The 17,187-nt window shown below is 46.3% G+C and overlaps 1 protein-coding gene across 9 annotated transcripts in view; it reads right to left on the bottom strand.

The window, feature by feature from the left end:
• Window positions 1-17,187, bottom strand: part of TANC2 (tetratricopeptide repeat, ankyrin repeat and coiled-coil containing 2) — a 216,343-nt gene that overhangs the window by 110,815 nt on the left and 88,341 nt on the right. Inside the window, exon 1 of one of the 9 annotated variants that reach the window (XM_057421973.1) lies at window positions 12,029-12,329. The exons of the other annotated variants lie outside the window; for them this stretch is intronic. The gene's annotated coding sequence lies outside the window, so the exon portion shown is untranslated. Of the gene's footprint in view, window positions 1-12,028; window positions 12,330-17,187 lie in introns of those variants that run through there. 9 annotated transcript variants of the gene reach the window in all.

Consider the following 17,187-nt stretch of genomic DNA (forward strand, 5'->3'; position numbering starts at 1 on the left):
TTGGCTCTAGACATTAAACAGCATCAAACCAGCCCTTCCAGTTCCACAACTCTAAATTTCTGAGAACAGGACTTCTTCCAAAAATAACAGGGAAAAATAAGAGTATCTCCAATAACCACTTGTAAAACCACAATGAATTGAGGATGCCAGTAGCCAGTAACACTGTCATCCAGAACTGCAAAATGCACACTAAATGCTGAAAAACATACTGATCACAAGGAGCCTGAAGTCAAACCGTGTCACTTGGGTCCCGCTGCCCATTGACTGGGGACAGCCCAGGAGTGATGCAGCAGCCCAGGCTGGAGGTACCCTCAGTGGCCAGGCCAGATGCCCAGGGCTCAAGGAGGAAGCGTGAGCAGCAGCTCAGGGAGGGGACCCTGCCCCTCTGCTGCGCTCTGGGGACACCCCCCTGCAGTCCTGATCCAGCTCTGGGGCAGCAGCACAAGAGGGACGTGGAGCTGCTGGAGCGAGTGCAGAGGAGGCCATGGAGGTGCTGTGAGGGCTGGAGCAGCTCTGCTCTGGAGCCAGGCTCAGAGAGCTGGGCTGGGGCAGCCTGGAGAAGAGAAGGCTCCTGAAGGGGAGACCTGAGAGCAGCTCCAGTGCCTAAAGGGGCTGCAGGAAAGCTGGAGAGGGGCTTGGGACAAGGGATGTAGGGACAGGCCAAGGGGAATGGCTTTAACCTGCCAGAGGGGAGACTGAGATGAGCTCTTAGGCAGAAGCTCTTCCCTGTGAGGGTGCTGAGGCGCTGGCACAGGGTGCCCAGAGAAGCTGTGGCTGCCCCATCCCTGGCAGTGCTCAAGGCCAGGTTGGACACAGGGGCTTGGAGCAAGCTGCTCCAGTGGAAGGGGTCCCTGCCCGTGGCAGGGGTTGGAGCTGGATGAGCTTTAAGTTCCCTTCCAACCCAAACCAGTCTATGCTCATATAGGAACTGACTTGCTACTCCTAACATAGGAATTTACATTTAAACAGCTGGACAAGCTATTTAAAACAAATAGTGCACATTCTGGGGAAGTTTCTGCAGTTCTTGGCAGGATTAATCCCCACCAGCCAGTAGCCAGTGACACCCAGCAGAGCAAAACTGAAACCCTTCCTTCAGCGCAAATAAAATCCTCATTCCACTTTGACAGCAACTTTCCCTGTGCAAGGAAAGCGATGCTAATTCCAGGGGAGGAATTAAGCACATCACGCAACACCAGGGCAAGCACTCAGTTTTATTAGATCCCTCATTTATGCCACTTTCTGCAGCAGCTGGGGACAAAGAAATGCTTTCTGTCTTGGCCCTCATGATAATTCTCTGTAATAGCCACACGGACACTGGAAGTATTACACTGTCAGCAGATTGAGGGCTTCAAAACATACAGGAATAGAAAAGAGTTTAACAAATGTATGCATTTTTATATGTACACGTTCTGGTAAGGCATACGTTTGAGAGCAACCAAAAGGAAGCATCCTATTACCTGGATTTCAGGTTTGCAGGCAGCTTCCTAGAGCCGTATAATGGAAGATACAGTTAATAAACCCCAAAGACCTGAGGACCCCCAACAAGGCTTCATTTTCCTCCCTCTGCTGACAGCCTGTCACTAACCCTGCACTGTGAGTTAGGAAGCACACATAAGCAAACAGATATTTAGAGCAGACACACAGGACTGCAATAAGGCCCTGTTAAACACATGGGGAAATACTTTCGTAGAGGCTGCAATGTCAGTCTGCAGGCTGAATGGTTCAGAGAGTCTAACAACAGAGATCCAGAGGATTTGGAAAGATGCCCAGCAGAGGAACAGGAACCATTAGCCCAGTTCATAGCATTCCTTAAACCTGTACACCCAATACCAGTCACTCCTGAAGCCCTCACTCCATGAGCAGCACAGGAGAGCTGCGTGGTCCCTCCAACCCAAACCCACTTCAGAGATCAGGAGCTGCTGCTGGCTTATCCCACGGAGCCCTGGGAACAACCCTGGTGCTGCTTGTGATCCACATCAAGCATCTGATCTACTACCACAGAAAAACAAAGCCCAGGAAACCCAGGATGTGCTTGTTCTGTCAGAGTAATCATTCATCTCCATTAGTACTGCGTTCTAGTTCAGCCTGTTGAGCGTCCTAATTCTACTGCATTTACTATGTTGCCATTTCCTTGTCACATAATTTATAGATGAGTTAGTATTTTAATTAAAAAAGGGTTTTCTTTAAATTAAAAGGCACTGATAAAAGGAAATTACCATGGATCAGCATGGCTTCATCTGCTAAATTCAGTTTCAGCTCTGGAAGGAATGTTTCACCAGGAAAGGGTTATTAACACCTAATGACCTGATTGAGCAAAGCAGGTTTTCAGGCAGCTACTTCAGTAGATCAAAATTCACTCCATGGTTTGAATCATGGAATGGTTTGGGTTGGAAGGGGCCTTAAAGCTCCTCCAGCTCCAGCCCCTGCCACGGGCAGGGACACCTTCCACTGCAGCAGCTTGCTCCAAGCCCCTGTGTCCAACCTGGTCTTGAGCACTGCCAGGGATGGGGCAGCCACAGCTTCTCTGGGCAAGGTGTATATATGGAGCACACCACCTTTGTTTGTGTACACAGCCATAGACACACACGAAATGAATCTGCCTATGGACAAGGAAACAACAGCTCTTTTTCCATTGCACAAAGGGTGGCCTGACTGTCCCAGGGTACCTGGGAGCCTCTCCTCATGCTGGCTCTTTTCAAGTGATGCAGGAATGTCCATTATGGTGCCCTGACCTGCATCAGCATAAACCACCACAGCTTGCTGTTACAGAGACTTCATCATTAGAGATTCTCCTCACTTGGCACTAGAACAGGGTGTCAATCCTGTCGGAACAGGCTGCCCAGCGCGGTGCTGGAGTCACCATCCCCAGAAGTGCAGGTGAGGCCCTCAGTGCCATGGGTTAGTGGTGGCCTTGGCAGTGCTGGGGAATGGTTGGACTGGATGAGCTTAAAGGTCTCTTCCAACCTGGTTGATCCCATGATTCTTGTGATAAACTCTCTATGGAGAGGATGCAATCCCTCAAATGCTCCAGCTTTTACCAAATCCTGCCTCAGTTCCATGGCTATGGAAGAGCCAGAGCACTGGTTTGAGGAAGAAACTTCAGAAACTCCTATTTAAGGAGTAGTACTTCGGCCATCACCCCTTCCCCATCTTTAGTTAATAACGACGGGGGCCATGCCAAAGGCTGATTCACTTGCTGGAAGCTGCCCAATGGCTACGTAATGCTGCAGAGAGTAAGGAGACTTTATTGAAGTCTCCCTCGTACTCCAGTGTTTTAAGTGCTGCAGTGCTATTGATCCACGGAGCTCCTGGAACAAGTAACTGTCAGATTCAGCACAGCTGGATGACACCCAGACCACCAGAGCTGGGCACCCTGTGCCAGCGCCTCAGCACCCTCACAGGGAAGAACTTCTGCCTAAGAGCCCATCTCAGTCTCCCCTCTGTCCATTGCAGCTTTAAATAATCCAGCATTCTTTAACAGAAACCCCAGTGCGACAGCATTTTCCCTCCTGTTATTTGAGAGTATAAAAGCTGGTTTAATTGCATTTTCAAGCCCTTCCCCTTTCATCACCCTGTTATCGCAGCATCGTGGGGAGGGTAGAACATGCATGGAGTGAGAACAATGTGGTGTCTGGAAAGACCATACTTGTTCCAAAACCCACAGAAAATGTGTTTAGTTTGGGAGATAAGATCCTGCAACATGAAAATTGAAGGAAATGAAGGTGGAAAGAGGAAGAGAGCAAAAAAGGCAGGAAGAGAGTCCAGCTGGAAGAACAGCAATGGGAAAGGAGAGTTAAAATAGGCAACTATCAAAAACTGGCTGTATCTAAAATCTAACATGAAGGTTTGGCCTATTCTGCTTCTGAACATGGAGTGGATCCTGGAATCCTGTGGGACCACAGAAATCGACCAGAAAATCATCTTCCCCTCTCTGTTTTGCTCCAGATGAACAGTTCTGAACCAGGCACAGAAAACAACAGCAAGCCAGAGCAGAAATGGTGCAAGGAGATGTTCAGTGACACCAGAAAGGAATGAGTCTCCTGAAGAAGCAGTGCAATTAAACCAAATGATAGCGCAGTAACGGCTTGCACAGCTTTTGCTACGGAAGTCATTCCACCTAAAATCCCAACCTGTTTCCAAGTTTCACTCCCAGAAAGAACTTTAGCTCCGTTTCCATTTTCCTTGTTACCATGCGACTCTTTCCTGTCATTTAGAGCCATTGGAAGAGCAATTTGTTATCAAACTTCTCCCTGCTGGAGCCAGCAGACAGCAAATCCAGCCCACTCCTGGGGCAGCCCAAATGTCTGTGGTTTAGGTTAGAGCAGTCGGAGCATCCCAGCGTGAATCTGCAGAGCAGCTGTTGCCTGGAATACTCTGGCAAGCCTTGAGGAAGACAGTTGCTCCTATTAATGATCCCAGAAACTGAAAACAAACCCTCTCTTTCCCTGTAGATAAGGTTTTTTCCAATGAGGGCTGCCAAGAAGTCATTATCCCCATAGGGGAGATATCTTTGAGGAGAAGCAGGTATTTAATTACCATATAGACATGGCAGGAGGAGGACGTGGTACTTGCATCTTCCCATTCAAACCCATCAAATTGATTTTGGCTTCTCGGAGTAGACTTTTCCACATCATTCCCCATTTAAACTTCTTCTTTTCAGCCTCTTCTGAAGTCGTTTAAAATTGCCTCTTTTAGTAGAAATTCCTCATGCGTGACTCAAGGTAGAAACTTGTGCAGAAGAGGAGGATGAAAGAAGAGAAAGGAAGTCAGCAGCACTTGCTCCAGCTTCCCGACGTCATCTTGCTATGAAAATAAGCAATTCCCCCCCAACATGTTGCATGGATTGCTGTTGCAGTCAGTTTTCAAGCTGGAAGCTTCAGTTATAACTAAAACCAGTGAATGAAGACCTGGCACTATGGGATGAAAACACATCGCTGAAATCTTAAGCCTGCATCCGACCTGCTCAAATGGAAAAAGAACCCTCCCAAATGGCAGAAAAGAGACAGGGTAGAGCGGGGTGAAGAGTGTTCCTCACCCCCCTCATATACCCCTTTCCCAAGTTTTATTTCATTAAATGTTAAATCTGAACCAGATGAGAGGAGAATTCAACAAAACACAACTGCTGAATTGCGTTATCCCCATTCCATTTCCTACTACAATTCAGTGACTCAGATATCTCCTGGGCACTAAAAATGAGAAGAACTGTCAAAAAAAGACCTGAATAAACTGTAAAGGACTTTTATTCTAAAGAAAGTAGCAAAGAGCTTGGGCACTTGAATCAAATTACACAGGTAACCCCTTTCACTTGCTGTTTAGAAAAAAAGTGTTTCACCATTTTTCTAAGCATAAAGCTCAACTCCTCAAAACCACAGCTCAGATTTCAGTATAATCGTTCAAGAGAGAAATCAGAAACTAATCAACAACTACTGAAGCAATCCCACCTTCCTCTTTTTCCATAGGAAAATTATTGCTGGAGCTACAGGCTGATCCGTCCCACCTTTGTGCCCGCAATGGATGGAGCAGAGCCTCCTGGAAACTATGCTAAGGCACATGGCAAATAAGGGGGTGCCTAAGAGCTCATCTCAGTCTCCCCTCTGGCAGGTTAAAGCCATTCCCCTTGGCCTGTCCCTACAGGCCCTTGTCCCAAGCCCCTCTCCAGGTTTCCTGCAGCCCCTTCAGGCCCTGGAGCTGCTCTCAGGTCTCCCTTTCAGGAGCCTTCTCTTGTCCAGGCTGCCCCAGCCCAGCTCTCTGAGCCTGGCTCCAGAGCAGAGCTGCTCCAGCCCTCACAGCAGCTCCATGGCCTCCTCTGGCCTCGCTCCAGTAAGTTGCACATAAACAAAATCTAATTCATTCTCCCCCCATATCCTTAAGCTCACACCAAGATATTGTGACACCAATGAGAGAGAAGGTTAAACTGTAAACTACCCTGCCACTCAAAGCCCAAGTAATCCCACATTAAGGCACATATGGGACCATATCCTGTTCACTACACCACACCATGGTGTAAGACCAGGACTACATAGCACACGTGCTAATGTAAATTCATTACAGATTTTAAGTTGAAGGCAAAAGATGCCAATAGCTAAGGAAGGCTCAGGGGGGACCTGATCGCTGCCTACAAGTGCCTGAGAGGAGGATGGAGCCAGGAGGGGCTGGGCTCTGCTCCCAAGGAACAAGGGATGGGACAAGAGGAAACGGCCTCAAGCTGCACCAGGGCAGGTTTAGATGGAGCTGAGGAACAATTCCTGCCCCAGAGGGTGCTCAGGCATTGGAACAGGCTGCCCAGGGCAGGGCTGCAGTCACCGTCCCTGCAAGGGTTCACACAGCGTGGAGACGAGGCCTCAGTGCCATGGGGCAGTGGTGGCCTTGGCAGTGCTGGGAAGGGTTGGACTGGGTGAGCTTAAAGGGCTTTTCCAACCCGGTTGATTCTACAATTCTACAAGTGATTTTCCTGCCCAGCACAGAAATCCTGCAACAGGAAGTTCCAAAGAAGGGGTCACAGACACACTCCATCCTCTGGGTGCTCCTCAGCATGTCATATTCCACAAGAGCAACTCCCAGCAGCAGCACTTTGTTTCATAACCTGCCTCAGAAGTGATGCCTTATCCCAGCTCGCACCTACCTCGCTCCTCTCTGCATCTCCCACACCCTTATCTTCCCTTTTCACTTTATCTTTAGCCTTTGTCAAACTGAGTGTTCCTTCTCCCCCGTCTGAAGCTGCTTTTTTTCCCATCTACACTTTCTCCCTACCCAGATTTTCACAGTAGCTGATAATTGGCTCATGTGAAGGCTGGTGCCTTCATCTTCCAACCAGTCCTATCATTCCATCTCTCCCCTTTCTGCTCGTTCTCCTCTTGCCCATTCCAAGGACTCCAAAGCAGATCAGAACACAGCCGAGCTGCCTCTATGCTCCTTTTCCAGACCCTCTAAATCAGAAAAAGAGACTGAAATTCAATGTAAAAGCTCCAAAAACAACAGGGAAAAAAATCCCACTGAGTCCAACAGCTCAACTGCCTCGGCCCTGGGCTCTTCCAAGCTCCAACCTGCCCTACAGCACAGCCAGCTGGGACACTGTCCCAGGGCACATCCATAGCAATTCCCAGTGACTTTTGTATTCACTGGTGGAAAGCCTTCAGGTTAGAGGTTATCACAGTGCGAAACCTTCTCTAGCTGTCAGTGATTAGGTTGGATTTGATGATCTTAAAGGTCTTTTCCAACCTGGTTGATTCTAGGATTGCCATCAATAGAAACAGCATCGCCAACACTAGTGCTAATGTATCAGTTAGAGGGAGGGAAGCAGCTGGTTTTGTTGAACCTCATTTTAAGTTGCATTTACTTCTTTCCTAAAACCAACCAGTTTGCTCATTAATATGTGATTACAGAAGAAGCTCAGCTTGGCAAGAGGCTGGATTCACTGTCTTTTTGGCACCGCTTCTTCTGATTTCCTGATCTAGCTGAAGATGTCCCTGCTCACTGCAGGGGGTTGGACTAGATGAGCTTTGTAGGTCCCTTCCAACCCAAACCATTCTGTTTAAAAACACTCCTAAAACATTCTCTGTAGTCATATAATCATTAAGCAGATAATTGGGCATTCTAATAGGAAAAATGCCACAAAGAACTTAAATCACCAACTTGCCTCAATAGAAAATGGCGATTTATTCATCTAAATGTCTACACTGTCTAAAAGCCTCATTCCTGGCAGTGCTCAAGGCCAGGCTGGATGGGGCTTGGAGCAACCTACTCTAGTGGAAGGTGGCCCTGGCCAGGAACTGGATGAGCTTTAAGGTCCCTTCCAACCCAAACCAGGCTGGGATTCTGTGATCTGAAGGATTCTACCACTGAAGAGAAAGAAAGGAGTGAGTCTTGCTTCCATTCACAGAAGATCTGTGTTACATTTATGGAGGGGAAAACATAAATCACAGTAATTCTGTACAAGAATAAATCAGGTAAAATGAGAAGCATGCAGAAAAGCAAGTCCACTTCTTTCACCTCTGCATGAACTAATGTGATACCCAAACACATCCTGCTGAACACAAAGGGTCATAAACCAGCCTTTGTTTACTTAAGAGGAGAGTTCTCTCTCAAGGAGAGAACAATGTTAGGTTTAAATTAGCATCTATTAACCCACATTTACCAAAGCTGACCAGTACAGTTCCTCTGCTTGGATTTGATGGTATCTGAGATTGCAAAGCCACGGCCACAACAGCTTTAGAGCAAGCCTGACATGAAGGCGAGTTGTAACTGCAGGATGATCATGTCATGAAATATTTATAGTGCAAAGCCACTTACTTCTGAACTCAAACCGTAACAGAACGCTATATACGAAGTGCTGCTCTGATGCAAACGTGATGAAGAAATGTAACCCTGTGTGTATAAACTACTCAAACGTGCCATGTCTAGAGCACTGGTGGGTATCTGGCAATCAGAAAGAAGGTTTCAGCACAACAATGTATTTACACACACGCAAATGCCTTCTGTCCAACTAGAAACTTAGGACAAACATGGTACAAGCTAAAACTAAGCCCGTATGTTGTACAGCAGGGATTCCTTTACCAGAAGACAATCACAGCATCACAGACTGGTTTGGGCTGGAAGGGACCTTAAAGTTCATCAAGTTCCAACCCCCTGCCATGAAATGTGCATTTATTCACGCTCATCCTTCTACAGCCTGGCCTTGGATTAGCTGGGCAGCAAGGACTTGTCTGCTTTTACCCATGGAAATGGTGTTCCCTGAAGTAGCACCAGGTGATGTTCAGGACCCTGAATATCTGCTGTAACAAACACAAATAATGAAATAAATAATATTGAGGATTATTTCTTCCATCAAAGCACCATTTCTAAACAGTTTGGGTTGATTTGTTTTCTCCTTTAATCATCTTTGTTGACAGTAAAAATGCCCATTTCTTCCTGCAGGATCTAAATCTCATCTGTATCTAAATCTAAACTGTTGTTTAAACCATTAAAAACTGGGGCTGGAAGAAGAAAGCAGCTCATTCAGAAATGGATACTCACAATATGTACTTGGAAATCAATCAAGAATCAGATCTTGGGTACAAAGAATATGTTATTTCTTAATGGAGGGCATGGAAGAGGGATGGATTATCCTATTGCATATTCTGAGGTGCAAGAACCACTGGCAAAGATTTCTGGCAACAGAAGACACGCAGGTAGACAGGAATACAGCTGGAATGTTGAACCAAGACATCTCTGATACAGCTCCAACTCATAGGCATGTGGTGAAATCAGCAATATATCCAGGAACGGAATTGCACAACACCAACAGCTACTCAAGGGAATCACCACAGAGCAAGGAAAGAGATGGGAAGTGCCAAAGCAAAGGTCCAGAGCCAACAATCAGTCTCAATTCTCAACTCTCTGTTGAGTGTCAGGGATCTGTGATGAACACCCAGCGTCCTGGGTCTCCTGTGTGACCCCAGCATCACGCTGAACACATCCTGTGGCAATGAGTGGCATCACTCCAAAACTAGTAACACTACCATGGGTCTTGGTGAGCCCAAGCAAACCTTCCTACACGAGGAGAGCAACTGGGTACAGATCCCCTCAGAAATGTACCTTTGTAAAAGTAATGGTGTGATCATGGAGGACATGGGAAGAAGAGGTTTCCAACCAGGCTGTCTCATTGTTACACATGTAGGAAAGGGTCGGAAAACAAGCAGTCCAGTTGGAGGTAAGGGCTTATCCCAAAGCAGTGTGTCCTGTGAAGCCTCTTTTGCTCACCAAGAGCTGCACAATCAAGTGCACAGAACCTCTCTGAGGGCACACTCTAGGAGCCATGAGGAAAGACGTAGCCAAGGGAAGAGCAACGGCCTGATTTAACTCCACAGGAGGCTTCCTACACCACCTCCTCTTGCTATAGAAACCTCTTAGCTACGTCTGAAAATTCAAACCCTCACACAGCAGAAGTGTAATCATGACAGATGCTCCATTTTGTGCAGCACCCGTGTGAAATAAGGACAGGATTCTAGCTCTGAGCTTCTGGAAAGCCCTGGAGCTTCACGGCTAGTTCGGTTGCCTTTTTAATGTTACCTGCACCAAACATAAACCTCTGGGGCTCTCCCTTTATTTAAGCATCTCTATGAATACCTGAAATGATGATGATGATGCCCACGGCAAGAGCTTGGAACCGGATGATCTTAAGATCCTTTCCAATGCTAATTATTCTATGACTCAATGACCACATTTCCCAGCACCAGTGCTGTGATAACAGGTTTACCCCATCCTCTGCAAGTCTGAGCAGTTCAACAGCCTTGATGTAAAGAGCAAATCCTGAAGGTTCTTCAGGCCATCTCCCACACAAACACCCAGGGAAAGCACATGGGATTTCTGCATATCTCTATTACAATCCCTACCCTGTCAATATGGAAGGCAGCTGTGTGTCAAGCCAAAGGTTCCTTTTGTAAGCAGTATTTGGGAAAATCCATCCTAAAACCAGTATAGTGACTTGCAGAAGCCAATAAATACAATATGCCAGCTTTCTCTTTCCCTCTATTTAAGTTACACCCAAACTATCCTGAAATGAAGGCAGAAACATCACGAGGTTGAACAGGTCCCCAACTGTCAAAAAGAAAAGCCCTCAGCACTGATTTAGTTGAAATCAAAGTTACCAATGGACACATTATTTAACAGCATCAGCTTCAAGGATTTAAGTGGGAAATTTTGCCAGTGAAATGGCTACATCATAAAGATTTATGTTTGTTTAATAGAGATAAATGCCAACTGTGGGTAGCACAGAGACACGTTCATCCACCTGTTTGATTTCTGCAAGCCCAGTTGGTTTCCATTTCAGCCTATGCCTGTCACAACAAATCACAAGCCCAAAAATGACGGATGAAGCATCTCCAAAAATGGGTGAGTGAGGACTGAAACAATAGGAAAAGAAGAAGATATTCAGCATAGATCTTTGTCAAGGAAAGAGGAGCCTCCTTCTCCAGTAGCTTTCATTGCTGGGGATGTCAGGGGCTGCCACACGCAAGTGCCAACCCCACACTGAAACCCTGCTTCCGTGTGTTTTACGTCATTATTTAAAGAGCCGACCCGATAATCCTGATAAAACACAAGTTCTGTCCTCCTTAAACCTCTGCAGAGCCACAGAGTGCAACGCAGGAGGGAAAAATACACGGAGAATGCCTCCTGCCCAGAAAGAACCCCATTCGGCATTGTGAAACCCTCCTGCATCTAAAGGCACTTTGCAGATAACTCAGTCCTTGTCATCACTTTGCAGCTCAGAAATGCAGTTGTGGGCCTCCCACCCAACTCCTACATGAGAAACATGAATTTCAGATCACTGTCATGCTGACAGGGTGACAGCTAAAGAGAGCAATAAAAAGCAAGGCAAGCACACTGCGAATGGAAGCATGGAAAAATGCCTAAAAAGGAGCAAAGTCTGTCCCCAAACCCTCAATTTTAAGCACAGCACCCCTCAGAAATCAGATACAACAAAAGCACCAGGCACTTGAATAGCTTTACCTCAAATTGTACCTTGAAAATGATTGCTGATGTATTTGTATTGCTTCTAGTACCATCATATTCCAAATCTCACTCTTTCAGCAAGAAACAAATCTGCCTCCCTCAGCACGCACGGGTTTTATACCCCACTCATCTCATTTGTGGTCATTTTGCAATACAGAAGGAAAAACCTTATCTCAATTCCATTATTCTAGGATTGGGCAAACAAACCACTCCTGCTATCCATGGCATTTTCTAGCTCACTCCTCAGTAGTTCTATTTTAGCAATGCCGAAAGAGGAATGTTTTTCACTGCCATTTCTTTTGCCTGCACATCCCATCCAGCCAGTGACCAACTCAACATTATGTAAAAGTATCAGCAAAACAAGTAAAAGACAGCTTATCCAAGCAGCACAACCCTGACCCACACTAAAAACCACCTAATAATGGCTTCTGGGAGCACTGGGATCCCTTATCCTAATGGATTTTCTGCGGAGCTGAAGGAGGCCCGGGAACACAATTGAAATCCAAGTCCATGCACGGCAGATTGCCCAGATACTCACCAGGCTTTGTCTCCTCTCCCCATCACCCGAGAGCGCGAGCCTGGCAGCAGGATCTCAGCCCACCCGTTAACTCACAGGGACCGATGCCTTGGGAGCAGCACTCCAGTGAGGATCCTCCTCTGGTCCCCACCTCTCCCTAGCGCCAGCTCCATGTTGCTGCTCCCAACGTCAGGATGATGTTACAGGTGACACCTCCCGGTGCTGATGTCAAGCTCCGTTCCCAACAGCACAACCACCATCTCCCTGCAGCGCTGCTGCCCTAAACAAGCATCATTTCTGCATCCCCTCTGTCCTCAAGGAGCAGGCACAAGGGTGGCTTCAGAGAAGCACACAGACACGGAGCGTTCCCTTTTCCTTGAGTCTCTCGGCATGGAAGAGCCTTTCCTTCCAGGATGCTGCAGCAAACGTAGACTACACGCCTCCCCTGGGGGGAGATGAAGAATTTCTACAGTTTCTTTCTATGGCGCAGCTTAATTTGCCCTTTTCTTAAGGCAAACCATAGAGAGAATAGTAAATAAAAGTGCCATAGGTACTGGAGTGAAGGATTCAAGGATGCTCCTCTGGCCACTCCGGAGTCAGCCGAGGGCCAGCAATGCAGCCCAGGACCGTCGCTGATGAATGGTGCAGTGCTGCTGTTGTCATGGCAACGCCGAGAAAAAAAGCAGCACCAAATAAGGAGTTGTGACATGGATTCTGGGAATCATTTCTACTAAAAGGCTCTAAGCCCCTGGATACTTTAAAGCTGCAACATCACCTTCTCGGTTAGATACAGGTTCTGTTGTGCAGTGGGCACGAATCATCTCATGCACAATCACATCTATCCGAGACATTTGCTTTAGAAGCATCACACCAAAACACAACCAAACAACATGATTTTGCAGCATTTTCCAATTACCGAGATTGAAGTAAGTGAAATTATTAAGTCAGGCAAATGGTGGGATGGTAACAACGACCTGAAATAACACCCGTGAAAAACAGGTACCAAAGAGACCCCCATTCCCCCCACAGGTAGGAAGCTCTGCCTTTATGGGAACAAGCCTGAGCTGAACCAAACTGCAGCACCATCAGGTGGCTGACTGCCTGAGCAGCAGTGCCACCCACCACACACCGACCCACTCCTCCCAGAGACAGGAAAACATCCCCAAATTCCTCTGTAAACCAGCCACTGCTGGGTGACGAAAGCTGCCAAGCCCCTGAGGCACCACAGATAACGCAGGGCAGCGTAATTTACAGCTGCCAGAGCAAGCTATATACTAGACCAAGGTTCATATTCTATATATATGTAAATAGATACATACAGAGGGGGAAACCCCCTTTATTTTGCCCAAGCATCATCAGATCTCTTCACTCACTGCATGTGCTCAAGCGGACGACGCACCATGACCGCTGCAACTCTTTCACAAAGCCCCAGCACTGAAGTTCTCTCTCTGCTCAGCAAGCACAATTCAAGCATTTAGGAATCTTTCCATCCATGACACTACCTTATTTGACCAAACATGCACCAGCTTCTCCCCAACACTCCAACCCTACAGCAGGAGCCACCTCATCACCTCCCAGGTTCACAAGCTGAATTCGTGCTTCAGTTTGGAGGGAAGAGGTCCCAGAGCGCTGTGATTATTTATCTGGGTTTGTCACCATTAAACACAAAACAACTGAAGAGTTTTCCATTTGCTGAAGATACAAAGGAGGGAATGACAATCCTGATGGCTGTTCCCAAGAAATACAAAGGAAGATGCAGAGGGATGTAGCCAGAGAGTACATGTTTTCTTTAGGAAAGAGGATGCTGCTAATTGCCTGAACACACAGGGGAACATTCATACTCATTTCTATCAACTTTATTCTAAGGGAAAGCTCCCACATTCCCAAAATGCATGGGAGAAATGTTTTCAAAGCAAGGGATTTGCAAAGAAACCAGCTCCTCAGGCCCATTCGAAGATGCTGAAACATCTAATTCACTCTGGATACAGAAGCAATGAGGCCTTTGAGAATCCAAACCTAAAACCAGAAACACTGGTCTGTGTTGAAGGGACCTTAAAGCTCCTCCAGCTCCAACCCCTGCCACAGGCAGGGACCCCTTCCACTGGAGCAGCTTGCTCCAAGCCCCTGTGTCCAACCTGGCCTTGAACACTGCCAGGGATGGGGCAGCCACAGCTTCTCTGGGCACCCTGTGCCAGCGCCTCAGCACCCTCCCAGGGAAGAGCTTCTGCCTAAGAGCTCATCTCAGTCTCCCCTCGGGCAGGTTAAAGCCATTCCCCTTGGCCTGTCCCTACCTGCTCTTTTAACAAGCGTATAGGCCACTTATAGAAATATATGATTTATTCCCTGAATTTCTTGCCAATATTCTCCCCTCCTCCCTCTGTGCACGGTGCTCACACACACATGCTCCTTCTGAAAGGCTCCTAAAGCAATCTGTCATTCAAGAGAAAAAAATAGAAATAGCCAAATATAGGGATGAATAAAATTATCCCTGTGCATATAAATGTACAGCCTGTAAATTACCCATCTCTCCTGAGGAGGAGTTGGGTGCAGCACAGGGTTTTGTGCACGTGGTGCTTCCACAGTGACAGGATAAAGCATCGGTAGCTGAGGCTTTCAGCCCAGTATCTCATCTATTAACCTAATATGAGGCTGGGTACCATTTCTGGCATGGATTCAGGGAAGCACTTAGATACATTCATGTCTATAAGCACCCTCTGAAAAGCCACTTTTTCCTCAATGGAGGTGTACAATGCAATGGCATTATTTTCATTAGAGCCATGGTTTTGAGCCCTCAAGAACACACTTATGATCTACAGAAGAACATTTAACCCAATGGGTTTGGAAATGGTTGCTCTCCTTGTGCAGCAAGCACAGTAACATTTAAGTACTGATTTTATTTCAGACAGAAAGCAAAATGGGGTTTTCTACATCCTGATCCTGGCCTGGGAGGGGCTGGGGGGGCGGATTTCTTTCTTTTTATTATGTATTTTTCACATTAGATTTGCTAATAAAGCCACCAGTATTGTACAAAAAATCTATATTAAACACCATAAACTGAGGTTGAACATGCTGATTTAAAGTATGTCCTTGGCCACTGCTAAACAATAGGCTATGAAGGCAGGAGGGGCAGAGCTGATTACTTATGCTTGCTATTACCTCACCCTGTAGAGCCACAATGACCTTAGTTTTTCTTAAGCCACCAGACTATTCAGCAGTGAAAACTGCAGCCGTACTGAATATTTATCAACCCTGAACCCAGGCAAGGCTCCACACACAGAAACCCAGACAGCAGCACCTCAGCTCCTCTGGAAGGAGAGCTAACACACCACACAACGTGCTCCTATGGCTCCGTGCTAAAGGTGGACATTTTAACTTCCCTGTGGATGAAAAGCTGACTTGTCCACACATCAGCCAGGTTAAGGACTTCGGAACCAAAGAATTCCAGTCTGGTTTGTGTTGGAAAGGACCTTACAGCTCATCCAGTTCAAGGGACACCTTCCACTAGAGCAGCTTGCTCCAAGCCCCTGTGTCCAACCTGCCCTTGAACACTGCCAGGGATGGGGCAGCCACAGCTTCTCTGGGCACCCTGTGCCAGTGCCTCAGCACCCTCACAGGGAAGAGCTTCTGCCTAAGAGCTCATCTCAGTCTCCCCTCGGGCAGGTTAAAGCCATTCCCCTTGGCCTGTCCCTATCCTATGAGAAAGGATTATTGTCCTATCCCATAAGATTGTATTATCAATAGATAAAGAAAGAAATAGAGAGCCAGCATCGCAGTTTCTACTGGGGAAGCTTCTCTGCACCATACAGGTTTCTTTTCCTTTTTTAAGGGTTAAGTTAAACCCCAACTTAATGTGTCACCCCTGATGCCCATGAAAAGGGGCATCGCAGTAGGTGCTTTCCCTCCCCATCACAGTTGACAAACCTGCTCTACTACAGGAAGAGACACGTGCAGATTCAGAGTGACCCAAGATAGCTCAGCTCTCAATCATGAGCAAATTGTCTTGTGAGAAGGATAAAATGTCTTTTGCATTTCAGTTTTCATCTCTGAACAATTTCAGAAAGCACAAACGCAGACACTGGTACAGCCACATTGTGTTGCAAGTGGTCTGAGGAATTAAATCTTTAATATGTAAACAAGACAACAAAGTTCCTCATGTAACCAATGGTACCATTCCAGTATCCAACCACTCCACAGATATGGAAATCATGACATGAATGGCTTAGTCACACACAAATGTATGTAAGAAGCGAACAGCATGAAAAAAGCCCCTACAATTGGATAATTTCTCAACAATTTTCTCTGCTCTGAAGGTCGCTTTGAAAAAGCCATGTGGCAACTGTCAGCTGGACAAAAGGCTCTCTCTGCAAGCCTTCACTTTCCCAGAATCACCCTCATCCCTTTTCCAAAAGGAATCACTGCTGTTATTGTGTGGGATTAACAAGTGGACAGCAGAAGGAGACAAAGCAGAAGAGAAAACTGACACAGACAGGGACACGTCTCCATGCCCTGACTGTCAAAGTCCCGGCTGCTTACTCCCGACAGTCACAGGAAGGTTTGGAACCAAGTTGCTCCTCGACTCTACCACGGTTCAAGTCTGCTACAATGGCGCTTACAAGGCTCCTGTAAACTCAGAGAGGGGCACTGGGCAAAACAGGGAGAAAGGCAGCAAAAAACAGCACAAGGCTCTGAATGCGTCTTCAAAAATGTACTCTTTAACTCCAAATCTTCTTTGTGTTACAGATGTTTTACTCATGAATAAAACCAAGCAGGATCTTTACAAACTCACAGTCCATATCCCCCAGCAAAAAAGCCCAGCCTAAAACTTCTTACTAGACGTTCATAACATATGACCATTACATATATGTATCATATTATACATATATGTAATGCATGGTTTACATGTATTAGAATACATGGTTTATATACGATATATAATATTATATAATACATATATATAAAATATATATAATATATATAATATCATATAATACATGGTTTACATGTAATTATAACCATGCATATAATATATGACCATATGACAAAACATGAATTATATGACCCCAGTTTGTGTCAGTCATTCAACAACCATCTCTTTCTGCTGCCAAGGGATTATTTTCTTCCTTTTCTGTCTCTCACAGTAACAGCAAATAAGAGGGACAGACCATGAGGAATAGTGGTAA

The sequence above is a fragment of the Pezoporus wallicus genome, unplaced genomic scaffold (assembly GCF_028554395.1).
Source record: "Pezoporus wallicus isolate ANWC-B61680 ecotype Strahan unplaced genomic scaffold, APGP_CSIRO_Pwel_v1 contig_8488, whole genome shotgun sequence".
Lineage (NCBI taxonomy): Eukaryota > Metazoa > Chordata > Aves > Psittaciformes > Psittacidae > Pezoporus > Pezoporus wallicus.